Here is a 16,203-nt window from a genome sequence, read left to right as displayed (position 1 = left end):
CTGGAATTTTATAAGCAAGTACTGTGAATAATAAATTTAGTGAAATCCACTATTATTTTGTTAGGATTAATTTAAGTGGTATATTAACGAAAATTGAAGAACTCCAATAAGCTTTTCAAAATTTACACAGCAGTGCCAGTCAGTAGAGCATGCGACTCTTGATCTCTGGGTTGTAAGTTTGAGCCCCACGTTGGGTGTAAAGATTAAGTAAAAAAATCTTAGAGGCACCTGGGTGGCTCAGTGAGTTAAAGCCTCTGCCTTCGGCTCAGGTCATGATCTCAGAGTCCTGGGATCGAGTCTCGCATCTGGCTCTCTGCTCAGTGGGGGGGCCTGCTTCTTCCTCTCTCTGCCTGCCTCTCTGCCTACTTGTGATCTCTGTCTCTCAAATAAATAAAATCTTTTAAAAAAATCTTAAAAAAATAGTTATACAAACCTGTATTCCTCCAATAACATATGAGAGTTTCTAATCTCCTATTCTTAATTACACAGATAGAGCTTTGTCTATTTGATACTCTGATAAACCTCTTAAGTTGTACTTTTAATTACTAGGTGTCAAATACTTTTTAATCTTTTTTTTTAAATGGATCAGTTATTTAATTAGGTTCTTTGTAAGAAATCCAATTGTGAGGGTAAACTCCATTTGTGAGAGAAAACACAGAGCAGAGGTAGCCCTGAAGCTGAGGAACAGCCTTGATTTTTGGCAGAATTTGCGAGTTCACAGCTTTCTGATCAATCTTGCGCTGCTCTGTAATCTCTTATTTCTCTTTCTTGGTGTGGAAGATCTCACCCTCCTGGTGTCTGGGCTTACTCAGCTTCTTCTTCTTGAAATAAATATCATTGAGATGTTTGGGTATTTTCACACTGCTGTTATCAATTTTGGTAGAAGGGGCAATGACGAATTTCTGGTGTGTTCTACACAGAGGAACTCGATTGAGGGACAGAGGTCCAGTCACAAGTAGCAAGCTACTACTCATTTGCTTCAGGAAAACTACCCTCTTGCCTCTGTGGCGCCCAGTGAGGATGATCAAAATGGTCCCAGGGGTGATGCTAGCTTGCTTTCTCACGTGTTGACTGAAAGGATTTTTTGCTATGGCTCAACAGCTTTCGAGGCACATCTTCAGTAGGATAATACCTAGGCATTTTGTGAAGTTTAACCACTCGGGTACCACCATTCTTGTCACCAACAACTGGTTTTGTGACAGTAGCAAGAACCTTCTCCTTTTTCTTTTCAACCCTGGATTTAGCTGCTGAATACTTCCTCTTGTACATGGCCTTTCTGGAATACATAGCCCATGGGGAGTATCTGCCAATTCCTCCGACTAGGACAGGGTTTCCCCTGCAGTGGGGCTTCCCCTTTTATGGTGCTTTAGCCTTAGGGTTACTCTTCTCAGCCTTGCCACCAGCATTAGCCTTATGGGCTTCAGGTTTCTTCTCCTTAGTATCCGGCTTCTAAGTTTTTTCACCTGCCATCTTGCAAGAGTGGAAGGAGCTTTTTAATCTTTTTTTGAGAATTTTCCATTACTGTCTGTTAGTGATTTTTGTTTTCTTCTGATGACTTTGTCAACTTTCTATGGATTATTGAGCTTTTCCTTAAGGGTGTGTTCCATATATTTTTCTTAGTCGTTTGCCTATTTTATTTTTATTTTTTTTTAATTTTTAAAAAAGATTTTATTTATATATTTGAGAGGCAGAGATCACAAGTAAGTGGAGGGGCAGGCAGAGAGAGGAGGAAGCAGGCTCCCTGCCGAGCAGAGAGCCCAATGGGGGACTTGATTCCAGGACCCTGGGATCATGACCTGAGCTGAAGGCAGAGGTTTTAACCCACTGAGCCACCCAAGCGCCCCTTAGTTTTATTTTTAATGTATTTTTTTTTTACCAAATAAAATGTATTTTTGTAGAAAGTTTTATATTTTCCTGTATACCGTAGGTGCCATTTTCCTTACACACTAAGATTACATATTCATAAATATGCTCCTTTACTGCTATAGAGCTTTTTAAAAAAATCTTAGATCTCTAATAAGTCTGGAATTTATTTTAAATATAGTAAAAATTATTAATCTGGCTTATTTCCTCACAATGGTTAGTCATGCACTCCTTCACTATTTACAGATTATTTTCCACTGATGTGAAATACTACACTTTACACATTAATCATACAGAATTACATATTCTGCTCATAGAGAAATAGTTCTAAACTCAAAATTTTTTCTGTTGTTTGCTTGTGTTTATGGCATAATTACATAATTAAATACTACAGTATTTTAATTATCATTTTACATACTAATATATTCTATTTTCTAGCAGGTCAAAAATTCTGTCATTAGTATAATTTTCAAAATCTTACTAGTTTTGTGTATTATTCTTCCAGATGAATTTTGGAATCTTTTGTTGAGTTTCCAAAAATATATCATCAAACCCATTGGGATTACACTGAGTTTATTTATTTATTTGGGAAGAATTGACATCTTGATAGTAGTAAGTCTTCTTTACTGGTAACATGATATAGTTCTCCATTTAAACATATTTTCTTTATGTCCTTCAATAACAATATTGTGGTTTTTCTTCACAGAGATTCTGCACCTTTCTCTTGAGTTTAACTCTTAGGTGATATAATTGTTTTGCTATTAAGAATGTAATTTATTTTCTCATTCATTATTGTAAAGTAGAAAAATATTGAGATTTATTTATTTTGTGGTACTACTCTACTAATCCTTTTTATAAATCCTAGCTGCTTTGTAGAGTATTTTTTTGAGTTTTATTCATAGGCAACGATGCCATCTATAAACAATATTAGTTTTTCTCCTTCTTTTTAAATATTTGTACTTCTTAATTTGCTTTCTTACCCAATTGCATTGTCAAACTTTTCCAGAATAATGTTATTAGTAATAGAACTGGGAGGCATACTTTACAACTTTATAGTTGATTATAATAGGAACATATTTATTGTTTTACTGTTAAAATGGATTTTTTTGTAGTTGGATCTGTTAAAAATATTTTTGCTTTTTTATCTAATGGTTACTGTCTTTAAATTGGTATATGGATCATTTACTATTAATGTAACTATTTTTTTAAGAAGATTTTATTTATTTATTTGACAGAGAGAGAGATCACCAGTAGGCAGAGAGGCAGGCGGGGGGCGGTGGGGGGAGAAGGTTCCCTGCCGAGCAGAGAGACTGATGTGGGGCTCAATCCCAGAACCCTGGGATCATGACCTGAGCCGAAGGCAGAGGCTTTAACCCACTGAGCCACCCAGGCGCCCTTTAATGTAAATATTGATGGTTGCATTTAAATCTATCTTTTACTTTTCTTTTAAGTCTACCTTTTACTTTTGTTTTCTTTCTTTCTTCTTTTTTTTTTTTTTAATTGTCTCCTCTGGTTTTGTCCCTTTATTTCCTTTTCCTATTTTCTCTTTCTTTTTTAGGTAATTCATTTAAACTTATTGGCTTGTTTTCTATAACTCTTCATATTTCTTTAGTGCTTGCTTTAGAGATGATGATATACATAACTAAATTGATATCTTTCCAACTCAAGCAAACTGCAAAAGCAAAATTTGAAGCCATAGTGTGTTTTGGATAAAAGAGTGGAATTAATTTAATTAACAAGATAACTTTGTTGTTCTGTTGAGAATAGGCTGTAGGGATACAAATATTAAAGTAAGAGGACTATTGCAAATATACAAAAAAAATACAAGGAGTTTCCTTCTATTACTATTTTATTGAGGGTTTTTATTAAGAAAAAGTATTAATTTTGTCAAATGCTTTTTCTGCTTTTTTATTGAAGGATTTTTTTAAATTAAAGTCATCATTTTATTCTGTTAATGCAGAGAATTGTATTGATTTATTTTTCAATGCTTAATCAACTTTGCATTCTGGAATAAACTCCACTTGGTCATGAGGTATTTTCCTTGTTATGACTTTGTTAATTTAAGATTTAGTAAGTAGATTACAGGGTGTTGGATGGTGAGCCATGGTTCCATAAGAGACCACAAGAGAAACTGAAATAGTTTATGACTCATAAGTCCCGAAGCAAGTATACAGTATGCCTCAAGGGACCACGTAGGGAGATCAAGGTAGGGTGTAAGCAGAGCAACCTGGGGCACATGCATTTGTTAGGGTCCATAGGGGGAGTGCATTGGGGTTCCCAGACTAAAGCTGGATTGCTCATTTCAAATGAAAAAGAATGGGGTTTTGATAAACTCCATGAGGTCTTATCTAAAGGGTAATGAAAGGAAGACCCTGAGAGGCTGAGGAGACCATTGATCACAAAGGCTGTTGGGGAACTCATGTGAGGAACTTGTATTTGTTTCTGACTCTGTGAGCTATTATCTGGGACATGTGCTTGCATTGAGGGGACTAGTATCTGTTTAAGACCTTGGTTTGCTAAACAAAATGGATGCTGAGGCAGCAATACCATGAAGTAGTTTACCTAACTCTCAATAATTTGTTATGTATATTTACATTTGATATGTTAATATTTTGTTAAAGAATTTTGAGACTATATGAAGGATAAGGATCCATAATCTTGTTTTTGCAAGATTCTTGTCTAGTTTTGGCATTAGGTTTATGTTAATTTCATACAATGAAATGAGAAAGTCTCCTTTTTAGAGTCCTAACTGAATGCTTGGGTATTCAGCCAAATCTCTTCATTGGGCTTGTCAAAACATAAACATCTCTCTATATTGTAAGAGCTTCAGAATATGCATTAATCTCATGGCCCTTGAATAGTTGTTCCCTATAAGCCTCTTGGAATCTTGCTCTGTGCATGCATAACTTAGTATTTATCCAGAGACTAAAGGGGATCTTTATATAGATATATGGGGCTATTATTCCATACAGCTGTGGTAAATTTCCTCACAAATTTCACTTTGCTTTCTCTACTTAGCAAGGTTTCTGCTCTCTATTTGTGATCCACTGTCTGTGCTGCTATTTCTAAAATTCTTCCAGGCAGAAAGCCAGGAAGAATATGAAGTTCATCTCATGCATTATTTTTCCTCTCAAGAATAACACCTGCATTGTTTTTGTCCAATACTTAAAGCAATTTCTTCATTTATTTTTGTTAAATTTTTTTACTGAGGTATAATTGACATAGAACATTATATTAGTTAATATTTATATATATTGTGTAATTATTCTTGTTCAATTTTTGGGTTACTTCTTGTGGGAGGATGAATATGATACCAATTATTTCATTATAGCAAAAACTATATATCTAGACATGTCAAATTTGAGATGTCTATTAGGTAACTAGATAAAAAAGTGTGGTAAACTGTTGAATGCATGAATTTGAAATTCATGGATAAGGTCTATGCTGGAGACATAAATTGGGTATTCATCAGTTTATATAATGTATATAAAGTTTTGAAGTGGATGTGTCCTCCTAAAGAGTTAGTTTAGATTGAGAGGAGATATAAGTATTGAGCCTTTGGACAACTTTAAGGTATCAGGGAGATTAGGAAGAATCAACAAATTCAAAAACATCAAATGGGTAGGAGCAAAAATAATAGAGTGTTGTGAACTAGAAACCAAGTGAAGAATATGTTTCAAAGAAGAGGTAATCTTAACTGTGTCAACCAGTGCTGATTAGCCAAGTAAAGAAAGAATATGAATAGATCATTGGATTTATCAAACGCTAGAGTCATAATAACCTTCACAACAGAAGTTCTATTGGAGTAGTGGGGATGAAAGCAACTGGTGTGAATTCAAATCAGAATGGAGGGTTGGAGTAGAATTGGAGACAGAGTATGGGGACTTTGTAAAAATAGAAATATAAAGATTATGTGGAAAGGAATGTAAATATATATAGTAAAGAATATAGAGTAATGTCCTTGAGTGTTTGATAGAACTTAACTTGGACCTGACCTACTTTAGATGGAGCTACTTTAGATGGAGCATATTCTGTTAAATGTTCAACAACTGGATCTCTGGAAAGAAAAAACCCTGATTTGTAGCATTTTCCAATTTCTGTGATGTAAGCATATATTCCTGTTATGGGAGATTTCAAGCTACCAATGTGATGTCACTGAACATTGAAGAGATACTTATGGTCTGCTCTTAAGAGCTCAGCATATCACTGGATATATATTCATTTTTCCAATTTATTTTATGACTATTGGTCTGTTAAGATTTTCATTTTAATTATTCTTAAGTTAGTTTTATTGATTTGTATCTTCCTGAAAAATTATTCATTTCGTATAAGTCATCTTAGGCTGCTACTAAAAATGGAAAAAACATAATGAAGGTTGTGAATTATTTAGGAATCACAAATATACAAAATTTTGTTTACACCCTTCATTTGTGTGAAAATAATTACAATATAGTATAAAAGCAATCTTTGCTTAGAACAGAAATATGATGTTCACCTTCATCACTCTGTCAGAAACAAACTGCATGATATATAAAAAGTATGGATATCAAACTCTTAATATATATACAAGATGTACAAACAAGATGTAATAGGACATTTTACATTAAAAAAGCTGCTTGAGCAGAAAAAAAGACTAAAATGAAAACATTGCAAAAAAACCTTATCTTTTTCTCTACTTCCTAGGAGATTTCTTCAAGTCTATCTTCTAACCCTCCTACCATTTTCATTTATCCTACCATATTTTTAATTTCTAAGAGTTTTTTTTCATCATCTTGTGTTTGTTCATGGATACAGTATATTATCGTATAGAAGACACTAATTACGTTTTTGAGGTTTTCTTCTGCTTGTAGTATTAGCTCTTTTCCTCCACGTTTCTCCTAATGCCTTTAGGGTTATAATAATCTCCTAATGCCTTTAGGGTTATAATCATTCCTCAAGTGTTTGTTGATATTGGTGGTTACATCATATTTAAGAGCAATTTAAGAGCTCTGTATCTGCATGTGTGTAGATTTTAAATGATGTGATACATGGTTGGGTGATAGAAATGGGCCATTTCTTTGGGAGAAAGACACACACACACACACACACGTATACATTTATAAAATACATATTTATATCTTTTTTCAGTGAGTCAATTTCTCCAGAATAAGTTTCTTAATCCATTGCCTGGGAATTGTAAAACCTGGCTACCAGTATTCTAGGAAGCAAGTTAAAAGTGGGCACTCCTGGACATTAGGAGAAGGGAAAAATGTAGGGGGAGAAATTGTAGTGGGAGATAAACCATGAGAGACTATGGACTCTGGGAAACAAACTGAAGGTTTTAGAAGGGAGGGGATGGGGAGATGGGTGAGCCTGGTGAAGGGTGTTAAGGAAGGCATGTATTGCATGGAGCACTGGGTGTTATACACAAACACTGAATCATGGAACACTACATCAAAAACTAATGATGTACTGTATGGTGTCTAACACAGCACACACACACACACACGTGGGCACTCCTAAATATCACCACTTGGTATATTCTTTCTAATATTTCCCCATTTTTTTCTGTTAGTATGCACCTTACTCCAATTCTCAATGAACCATGTGTTCCTAACTCTAGGATCCACTTGGTTTAGTATGTAAGAGAAGAAAGCCTCAATCTTCTGTCAAAATACAAGAAGAGTGGTCATCAGCTGGTAGTATGAGATGGTGGTTCAGGAATCCTACTGCTGCTTCTTTGGACTTTTCATTCAGCTCAGCCATATTTGGCTCCAACTACACACTCTCTGGGATACCCGAGTTTTGTTTTTTTTTTTAAATTTCTTTTCAGCGTAACAGAATTCATTGTTTATGCACCACACCCAGTGCTCCATGCAATACGTGCCCTCCATAATACCCACCACCTGGATTCCCCAACCTCCCACCTCCTACCCCTTCAAAACCCTCAGATTGTTTTTCGGAGTCCATAGTCTCTCATGGTTCATCTCCTGAGTATTTCAATTATTGAGGCTGTCTTGGATTCTGCAGCCCAAATCAATATGGTTCTGGGTTTCCTTCATGGTCAGTTTGCTTTCACTTTCTTTGGGCCATTACTTGGTTCTACTTGTGCATTTGCTTTCTTGTTTTCAAATTTGTGTGTCTTTCATCTCCTCTGCTCTTTCTTTATGCCTGTGATTTCCTATCTTAAGCTTTTAAGTTATTTTAGTGAGGTTTCAGAAGAGGTGGATCAATATTAACATTAACTTCTATCTCCTCTCTTTAATTAAAAATTGACTAATTTTAGTTTTATTCTTAAGTAGAACTACCTTCTCTCTCTATCTCTGTCTCTTCCTCCCTCCCTCCATCACTTTCTGCCTCAGTCTCTCTCTTTCTGTCTATGAATTCAGAGCCCTTCCAACCTTAGGCATGTCTTGTAGCACAGAAAATGTTTTTCTTATTATACCATTGGTATAGTGCATTTTTTTCTTTTTTTTTTAAGCCACTTTATTTAAGATCTAACTGTGATTATCTGCTATGTGAACAAATCTTACCTCCCCCAGCAGAGCCAATTTCTCCATTCTCTATATTTCTATCGAACTTTGAATAATCTTCTGTTATAGCACTCATCACAGTGTTTTGCCAAGTGAGTTTTGTTTTTATTTCTCCTCTGACTGTAAATTCCTTGAGGCATATTTTAGGTAGTCAGTCTATGTTAGGGGAATGAGCAACTGAAACAGTGTGACCTAGAGAGGTTTCTGATAAGGTGAAGAAGCACAGATAAGAAATGAAAATTGGTTCCCAGATATAGAATTATTAGGCTAAACTATAATATAAACCAAGATCCAGAGATACAGCCTTGCTTATCATTATAAGAAATGGTAAACATCAGTGAGGGATTGGTTAAGAACATCATAGTATATTTATTTGATGATTATCCTTGTTACAAAAAAGAGAAAATTAGAAAAAATTCGCCCACAAAAAATTTTATGATAAAGTGTTAAGTTTAAGAAGCAAAATACAAAATTCTATATGTAGTATATTAAAAACATATACACAGAAAAATATATTGGTTGCTTATGATAGTAAAAATATGGGGGGTTTTCTTATATTATTCAAGGTTTTAATAAAAATATACTATTTTTATAGTAAAAAAAGAAATAAATGAAAAAAATTGTGAAAATGGAGAATTTGTTATAGCAAGTTGAGGACTTTCTAAGTCACAATATAAGGTTTATTAAAAGGGAGGGCAGGAAGAGGCATGAAAAGGAGGGCTCAGGAGCATTTATCAGAGGTCAGTGAGGAAAGGCTTTTACTGAGTAAACAGAACATGTGAATTGGGTTGTGAGGAAAAACTAGTAAATGACATTAGGTGGGAAAGCAGTCCTAAAACAGAATACCAATGAATTCTTTGAGTTATTCCATTTTAAATTGAGCCTCAAAATTCTTCCTGCTGTTTTACTGCCTGTTTTAAGAAGGAGGTCATGGTTTAACATGAGTAGTTTGGGCACCATTGAGTGAAGTTATCTGGTATTAAGCACAACTGAAGATGAGTGGATGCAGATTTTGTGTATTTCTGTATTGATGAAATAATTTATAGTCTGTGTTTTATATAATATGTTGGGTGGTGGTTAGGGAAGGGAGTCTCTCTAGGATTCTGACCTTGGCTCATGGTGCTTGCCATGATAATAAAAAAAAAGAAAAATTTTATTAACCATTACCATAACCATAACCAAGATTTAAAAGTTTTGTCCTGTGTTTTTTGTTTGACTATAAAATTCCTTTAGAGTGCTTATATTTGAAGTATAGGAGAGGATAATTATGTATCCAATTTCAGTGAAAAAATATTTTTTGTCCTAAGTCATGAATTGATTATATTGGTGGATCTAAATTTGCTGTGAAAAGTGCATTTTGCTTTGACTTTGCAGTTTTTGCCTTGACCTGTTAGCATCTTTAGACCTTTTTAGTGCCTTGGGCCCTTTTGGCCATCTGGTGAAGATTAAATGAATACAATAAGATATATTGAATTACAAAGAAAACATTATATATACTTACCAAATATTAAATTCATAGGATAGTCGTATATATACCTCTTTATTAACACATTAAATTATAAAATAATACATTTAAAATATAGCTGAGTTAATTTTATTTATTAAAGACCGTATAAAGGCTTTGCTGCTTAACTTAAATGAGAACATTAAACTCTGGGGTAGCCTCTGACTCATCAGCCAATAATTGCACGTAGGGAAAGCAACATGGGTCTGGGTTCCTTTTGTGAGAACATGAGATTTTAAAGAGAGAACATGTGAGAGTATGGTGGACAAATGACTATGAAATGCACAATAATTGTTTAATTGTTGGTATCCACATTGCATGCTGAGTATTTTAGGCAGATAGATAGCAACCAGTTAGTTATCACCATAATTTTGAAGTAGTGATATGTGTAAATGATATTTTTAGATATCTGGAGTTATTATAATGTGATATGAAAATATTTGTGATTTCTTTTTTTTAATTTTTAATTTTTTATTAACATATAATGTATTTTTAATATGTTATATATAAACATATATATATGTTTTTTAATGTTATATTTTTAATAACATATAATTAACATATAATGTATTATTAGCCCCAGGGGTACAGGTCTGTGAATCACCATGTTTACACACTCACCATAGCACATACCTTCCCCAATGAATATTTGTGATTTCTATTGGTGACAAAGTTATAGATGCTGCTCATATTGCTGTGATTTGTTGCCTCTAATTATACTCAAAGAAAATGTCAAGTTAGTCTAGGGAGGAAGAAGAGATACATTTTTTTCTCCCACACATGCTCATAAAACCCTCAAATTCTACCCTTGGATCCAAGGTTAGGCATGTTTGCCTTTGATTCTTTATTATAGTCTCGTGTATTACCCTATATTAGTCATGGATATTTAGACAATAACATTGGAGCTGATCTTAATTCCTTCTCTGCTGTTGTGCTTTAGTTTAATTGGTATTGAATCTTAAAGAAGGTGTTTTTGGCAAAAGTGTTTGATTTTAGATGGTGAAATCTGAGAATAGTGAACTAGGCCAGAAAGTATGGAGTCTGGTTGTTTTCAGATCTAAAAACTGACTTGCTCTAAGAATAAACTTGCCCTGCTTTTCTTTAGTACTTGAGAAAGATTGAGCCCATTTTTGTTTCCATGTTGAACCTTTTTCTTTGTCAACCACAAGAAAAGATCTGAATCAGAGACACGTTGTGTGATTTTTGGCCCCCAGAGGTATAGTTAGCCCCAACAGAGCTATCCTGCAAAGCGTAGTCTCAATTTATGGTTTTAATCAAAACACTAGTTTGGATTTGTTTAGTTTCTTTTCTAGTGTTAATGGAGATTGTGTGTGTGTGTGTGTGTGTGTGTGTGTGTGTAGTGGGGGAGAATCTTTATTTCAGCTGTAGACTTAGATCTAATCAGAAAGCTATAGGGAACCCTAATCCTGTAATCTATGTTGAGTTTTCAAATGGATAAATTTAAGATATGTATATTTTAGCTATGTAGAGTATCAACCATTTTAATGGAAAATCGTGTTACAATGTTAGATCTAGTTTTCTTTCAAATTTTATGGCTTTGAGGCCATTCAGAAAATTTAAAATTATAAAATTGAACACATTGTTCACAAGTGAACACATTGTACCTAATTCTCTATGTGCACTATTTCCTGGGGTTTGAAAAAATAACAAAGACTCTTACTTTGTGTGGGATTCTCAACTGAGAACAAGGAATAGGGATTTTAGGTTTGAGTTTGGAAGTCCTCTGGTTCCACTTACCAGAGAAAAGACTGATATAAAAAGGAATCATTTTAAATGGTGACAAAAATTTTAAGATAAATAGTAAAAAAAGTTTAAATTGGATCATTACTTTGAAAAAGAAATACAACCCCTAAAGTAAGTTTTATTTTATTTCACATTACAAAATTTAGCTTTTGACTACACATTAATTAAAAAAAAAAAAAAGAAATGAATCACGTGTTGAATTTTGGCAGATATTTTCTGACAAGTGGTATAATAGTAGGACATAACATTTTTATCTTCATGTTTTTAATTTTTTTAATGTGATCATCTAGAATCCTTTACTTTTTAAAAAATTATTTTTATTAACATATAATGTATTATTTGTCCCAAGGGTACAGGTCTGTGAATCATCAGGCTTAAGCATTTCATAGCACTCACAATAGGACATTCCCTCCCCAATGTTCATAACCCAACCACCCTATCCCTAACCTCTCACCCCCCAGCAAACCTCAGTTTGTTCTGTGAGATTAAGAGTCTCTTATGGTTTGTCTCCCTCCCAATCCCATCTTGTTTCATTTTTCAAGGGCTTCACTACTTTTCCCAACAGATTTGTTTCATATTTTTATATTCAAATGATCCTCTTTTAGGTGCCTACTTTGTTTTTTCATTTTTTAAGATCCAAATTTCCTTTTTCAATCTATTTACTCTGTGTTGTCAAATGTTAAGGAGTCTGAATTTCCATGAGGTTAGGTGTTAGTGTATTACATAGGAAGGGATGTTGAATGGTAACTAGTTTCTATTTCTTTCATAAAAAATTTCAAGTTATAACTATTATTATCCTATACATCCTCCTAACTTGGTAAGGAGGACTCATCTCCCAATTTCTCTTTAAAATATTAATGAAGGGCAGAGGAGCAAGACAGTGGAGAAGTAGGAGCCCTGAATTTCTTCTGGTCCCAGTAATTCAGCTAGATAGTTATCAAACCATTCTGAACACCTACAAACTCAACAGGAGATTGAAGAGAAGAATAGCAGCAATTCTATGAACAGAAAAGTGACCACTTTCTGGAAGGTAGGATGTGGGGAAAAGTGAACCCAAGGCGATATATGGGAAAATAGACCACAGAGGGAGGGGACAGCTCCTGGCAAGTGAGAGAGCAGCAGAGCACAAAATCAGAGCTTTTAGAAGTCTGGTCGTGTGAGGGATGGTGCTCAAGAAGTGAAGCAGAGGGGTGGAAAACTTGCTGGGACAGTGTGGTCTCAGGACCCTTGGGGGTCACAGAAAGACCAGTGGTGTTGGATTGCGAGGAGCTCCCAAGTATCGGAGTGGGGAAGCCAGCTGCAAAGATGGAGCTAAGGTGTGGGATCTCAGCTTGGGATTGCCATAACCTGTGATCTGTGGCACAGTGGAGCAACTACTTTTTAAAGCAGGGACCCCACAAGTGGCAGATCAGGGGACACTCCCCACCTCCTTCACTGGAAGGAGTGGCACAGAGTACACTGCAAGAATCTGCTAGGTTTAGAGACTCCAAATGGGGCTGTGTTCCAGAGATAGAAAATCTCAGTCACAGGTTGGGTGAACTCGGAGGGTGGCTGGAGACCAGGGAGACAGGAGTGATTGATTGCTTTTCTCTGAAGGCTTACTAAAAAGGGGGTTTCTGAGCTCTCAGCTCTTCCAGGGCCAGAGATTAGGACGTTGCCATTTTCATTCTCATCTTCCAAAGCTGTGCAGTAAGCTTTCAGGGAAAAAAGCTACCAAGAGCAAATCTAAGCAGATTACTTAGCCTGGCCCTGGGCAAGAATGGTGCAATTCTTCCTCAGGCAAAGACACTTGAGCATCACTGTAACAGGTCTCTACCCCAGAAGATCAGCAAGAACATTCAGCCAAGACCAAGTTTACAAATCAATGAGAACTGCAAAACTCCAGTACTAGGGGAATACAGCATATAGAATTCATGGCTTTCCCCCCAGGATTCTTTAGTCTTTCAAAGTTAAATTTTTAAGATTTTCTTTACTATTTTTTTTGAATTTTTCCTCTTTACTATTTTAACCAACATCTTATCAACACCTTTTTAAAAATCTTTTTAAAATTTCATTATTATAGTCCTATTCTATCCCTTCATTGTATTTAACCTTATTTTTGGTGTATATATGAGTTTCTCTTTCTTTAAAATTATGGGATATAGTTTCTTCTAACAGACCAAAATATATCTTAAAACTAGCGTATGACTTTGTTCTAGTCTCTTGCCTAATCACATTCTCTCCTTTTTTTCTTTTTAAATTTTTTTTCTTTCCTTTTTCAAACAACTTATCTTATTAATTCCCTTTTTAGAATCTTTTTAAATTTTCATCTCTACAATCAAATTCCATCCCTTCATCATATTTACACACACACACACACACACACACACACGTTTTTCTTTCTTTAAAATTTTGGGAGGCAGTTTCTTCTAACAGACCAAAATATACCCAAAGTCAAGGGTGTGATTGTTTTATTCACCATCGTGATCATATTTTCCCCCCTATCTTCCCCCCCATTTCAGGTCTCTTCTGTTTTGTTTAGGGTGTATTTTTCTGGGGTCACTGCTACCCTTTTAGCATTTTATTCTTTCATCTATTCTTTTCTGGACAAAATAACAAGTGAAAAAACTCACCTCAAATAAAAAAAAAAATAACCAGTACTAACTACTAGGGACTGAATCAATATGGACATTAGTAAGATGTTATAACTAGAGTTCAGAATAATGATTATAAAGATAGTAGCTGAAAAAAATCATTGAGATACTAGAGAATTCGTTTACTGAAAAACAAAAGAAATAAAATATAACCAATTTGAATAAAAAAAGCTATTAATGAGGTGCAATAAAAAACGGAGGCATGGGGCGCCTGGGTGGCTCAGAGGGTTAAGCCTCTGCCTTCAGCTCAGGTCATGATCTCAGGGTCCTGGGATCGAGTCCCGCATTGGGCTCTCTGCTCGGCAGGGAGCCTGCTTCCTCCGCTCTCTCTCTCTGCTTGCCTCTCTGCCTACTTGTGATCTCATTCTGTCAAATAAATAAATAAAAAATCTTAAAAAAAATGGAGGCTTTCACTGTTAGGATAAATGAGGCAGAAGAGAGAATTAGTGATATAGAAGAACAAATGATGGAGAGTAAAGAAGCCGAGCAAAAGAGAGACAAACAACTACTGGAACACGAGGGAATAATTTGAGAGATAAGTGATATCATAAGATGAAACAATATTAGAATAATTGGGATCCCAGAAGAAGAAGAAAGAGAGAGGAGGGCAGAAGGTATACTGGGGCAAATTATAGCAGAGAAGTTCTCTAACTTGGTGAAGGGAACAAGCATCAAAATCCAGGAGACACAGAGAATCCCCCTCAAAATCAATAAAAATAAGTCCACACCCCATCATCTAATAGTAAAACATACAAGTCTCAGTGAAAAAGAGAAAATCCTGAAAGTAGCTTGGGACAAGAGGTCTGTGGCATACAATGGTAGAAATATTAGATTGGCCGCAGACCTATCCACAGAGAACTGGCAGGCCAAAAAGGACTGGCATGATATATCCAAAGCACTAAATGAGAAAAATATGCAGCCAAGAACTATATCCTGCTAGGCTGTCATTGAAAATAGAAGGACAGATAAAAAGCTTCCAGGACAAACAAAACTAAAAGAATTTGCAAACACCAAACCAGCCCTACAGGAAATATTGAAAAGGGTCCTCTAAGCAAAGAAAGAGCCTAAAAGTAACAGACCAGCAAGGAACAGAGACAATATACAGTAACAGCCACCTTATAGGCCATACAATGGCATTAAACTCATATCTTTCAGTAGTTACCCTGAATATAAATGCCCCAATCAAAAGACACAGGGTATCAGAATGGATAAAAAAAAACAAGACCCATTGATATGCTGTCCACAAGAGACTCATTTTAGACCCAAAGACTTTTCCAGATTTAAAGTGAAGGGGATAGAAAACAATTTACCATGCTACTGGACATCAAAAGAAAGCTGGAGTGGCAATCCTTATATCAGATAAGTTAGATTTTAAGCCAAAGACTATAATGAGAGATGAGGAAGGTCACTATATTGTACTTAAAAGGTCTATCCAACAAGAAGATTGAAATAATTTTAAATATCTATGCCCCTAACATGGGAGCAGCCAACTACATAAACCAATGAATAACAAAATCAAAGAAACACATCAACAACAATACAATAGTAGTAGGGGATTTTAACACCCTCATCACTGAAATGTACAGATCATCTAAGCAAAAGATCAACAAGGAAATACAGTCTTTAAATGACACACTGGACCAGATAGACATCACAGATGAATTCAAAACACTCCATCCCAAAGCAATAGAATATACATTCTTCTCTAGTGCACATGAATCATTCTCCAGAATAGATCTCATCCTGGGTCACAAATCAGGTCTCAACCAGTACCAAAAGATTGGGATCATTCCCTACATATGTTCAGACCACAATGCTTTGAAACTAGAACTCAACCACAAGAGGAAAGTTGGAAAGAACTCAAAGACATGGAGGCTAAAGAGCATCCTACTAAAGAAAGAATGGGTCAACCAGGAAATTAAAGAAG

General features: G+C 35.2%; 1 pseudogene; it reads right to left on the bottom strand.

The window, feature by feature from the left end:
* Positions 1-593: 593 nt before the first annotated feature.
* LOC111142310 lies at positions 594-1,470 on the bottom strand (annotated as a pseudogene).
* Between the last annotated feature and the right edge of the window lie 14,733 nt (positions 1,471-16,203).

The sequence above is a fragment of the Enhydra lutris genome, unplaced genomic scaffold (assembly GCF_002288905.1).
Source record: "Enhydra lutris kenyoni isolate GAN:26980312 unplaced genomic scaffold, ASM228890v2 scaffoldscaffold7, whole genome shotgun sequence".
Lineage (NCBI taxonomy): Eukaryota > Metazoa > Chordata > Mammalia > Carnivora > Mustelidae > Enhydra > Enhydra lutris.
The sequence above is the reverse complement of the archived record's forward strand: the minus strand, read 5'-3'. Positions and strand labels throughout refer to the sequence as shown.